This window comes from Amphibalanus amphitrite, unplaced genomic scaffold (assembly GCF_019059575.1).
Source record: "Amphibalanus amphitrite isolate SeventyFive unplaced genomic scaffold, NRLGWU_Aamphi_draft 000569F_arrow, whole genome shotgun sequence".
Classification (NCBI taxonomy): domain Eukaryota; kingdom Metazoa; phylum Arthropoda; class Thecostraca; order Balanomorpha; family Balanidae; genus Amphibalanus; species Amphibalanus amphitrite.
The window spans coordinates 1-2,884 of record NW_024882063.1 but is presented as its reverse complement, the minus strand read 5'-3'; positions in this window follow the sequence as shown (position 1 = coordinate 2,884).

The following is a 2,884-nucleotide window of genomic DNA, read 5'->3' as shown; positions in this document are numbered from 1 at the left end:
CTGAGGGAGGAGATTGGCAATGTTGGCACAGCGACAGCGGATATGATTGCGTATGACGGCGGGCTGACGCATCGGGATGAATGAGGGAGGAACACACGAGCAAGGGCCACTCGCACTAGCAAACAACGTAAGATGGGCTAGCGTCATAGCGCTGATCAATGTCAACCCTACTGCACCAGCCACAGTAGGCAAACTAATCCGTCAGGCTACACGCAAAGGTTCACTTTTACCGAAATAATGCAGAATCAAAGAAACTAAAATAACACCTCCAATGGAAACAAATTAAAAATGCCCGACTTTACCAACGCCAAACAATGTGAGCCCTGACATATTCATACACCTACCCAGCTATGCGCGCCATTGCGCCAATAGCCTCACGGCATGTATGACGACGACACGCCAACAACAGGCTCGCCCCTCGCATTACTACAATACAGTGGCAGTGCCGCCCGCCCGCCCAATTCGTTTGTATTCAGTCGATCTGTATTCAGCCAATATACACGGACCCACAGTCCATCCCACGATTATGAGAAGAATCAATACGTGTCGTCCGTAGCTACTCGTCGAAAGGCATTGGGAAAAGGGACAGACAGGTACGACAGATAAGTAGCTCATAATTGTGTCAACACACACAGTAGGTAGGTGATGACACACAGTAGGTAGGTGATGGCCCACACGTAGTATCGCTTTTTCCGTAACTGTGTGGTACCAATAACAATTCATTTAGTAAAAGAGCGTCCCTTCGATGGGATCTCAGGTTTAATTCATTGATAATTATAAAACTATAGTGAGATCGATGAAATACTTTGCTCAAAATTCTTAGAAAAATGAAGGAAAACAGAATTTATATAAAAGAGACTGACATTTCATTCTTGTGGCTTCTTCAGAGTGACCATTTCAAACATTCATTTATGGGAACAGAGATGGAGAACGCGCGGATAACATTCTTTGAAACACTGATCACAAGTTGTTGCTACCATAAATAGCAGTGCTCAATTTAACATTAAACCCTCCCCATTAAGTAAATGATAAAATAAGCACATAATTTACTATCACCATCCTACTCCCAAGACTAGCAGCATAAGCATAAGGAAATGAAATATCGCATGTTTGAAGCCATCAATAAAACACGCACGACAACTACCGAAATGTAGCAATTACTTATGATTGGCACCTACTCCAATGCATCAATACATCAATTGACACCTACCGAAATGTAGCAATCAACTATGATTGACACCTACTCCAATTCCTCAATACATCACGACGAGCACCGTGCAACATAGTACCGACATATCGATCAATGGTTGACAATAACATAGCACAGCTCAGTGCCATGGCCCACACAGAGTATCACTTTTTCCGTAATTGTGTGGCACCAATAACATTTAATTTCGTTAAGGAGTATCCCTTCGATAGGATCTGAGGTTTAATTCGTTAATAACTATAAAAAGCAATTACATTTGGACGTGGGACGGGAGGGGGCGCTGACGCGCCACGGCTGAAGTTACAGCCGCGCCGTCCCGCTCCCGTCGCCGTTTTATTTCGGAGCTGAGCTCGGCTGGGCGGCAGCTTTATTCCTCTCACTCGATCGAGCGCGGCTCAGCCGAGCCCCAGCGGCGCTAGTACAGGCCAGCTCCATTTCCGGCGCGCCGGAGACGACCATGGCGCGCCGTTTGCGCCGCGTCGGAGGCACTCGTGGTGCACTACCCACGGCGTGTCAGAGGCGCTCGTACTAAGCCAGGATTTGTAGGGCGGGTTGGGTAGTAGCGCATGGGACGTGTCGACTGGAGCCTGGTCGATCCCGGGTCACTGGCGTCAGCCCCGCCCTCCCTCGGCTCTCACGCCCCCCCCCTACAATCACCACCATCAGCACCAATAACTAACGAGTCAGCGGTTGAAGGTCAACAGGGGGACCACGCCCCCAACACCCGGATACCTCCACACGCACGTCGTACGACCCCCCCCCCCCCGACCCACAGCGGGCCGATCCCCAGGGTATCGAGCGCCCAACGACACACCTGTCCTACAAATACCGACCACTTTTGGTGATGGTAAACACTGGAAGCATGATGGCAAACACAGGGCAGATTAAGTTAATTGAGCATGGTGAGCTGCACAAGGAAAAACAACGGTAGAAACAGAAAATGCAGGACGATAACATATTGCGACACAGACAGCACAAAACAACGGAATCAAAGCCATTGCGCTTGCTCGACATTAGCGCTCGACGAAAATGTAGGCGCTACCACTTCGACAAAGGAAGAAAACTAGCATAAATAACAAAATATTTGGGAAAATAGCAAGTCAAAATGAAGAAAAGATAATTAAATTTTCAAATGCAAAGTACAACTAAAAAGCGGAATATATTGCAAGGCTTATTCATTAACCCATGCCAAATATTTAAATAGTGACCCGAGCTTTACCAAATAACAGTTCAACTTGCGAAATATTGAACTAATTTAAATCATTAGTGAATAAAGACCTACCAAACTCATGTCATTATTGCCACACGCACAATGCACGTGGCTTGCCAACACAATCAGATGGCCGGAAACAGAGACGCTGAGTCAGCCACTAACAATAGACCAATCTAATGGTTCCTGCACTTTGGACAAAAGTACGCACATGTGTGATGCATCATATGCCTGCCAGACACTTTCAATGGTTATGTAACAGCCGGTTGGCTCGGACTTGTGCGTGCGTGCGTAGTCCGCCCCCCCCCCCCTTGTAGTACTGAGCTGGGATGAAGTTACAGGTCGCCCGTACTGCATACTTATTTTCATTTCCAAATTTTGCCACAGGCTGTAGAGGCAGCCCAGCCTCTCCTATGTTTTATTTACCTTACTAGTCACCACCGAGTCGGACCGACCATTCAGCCACC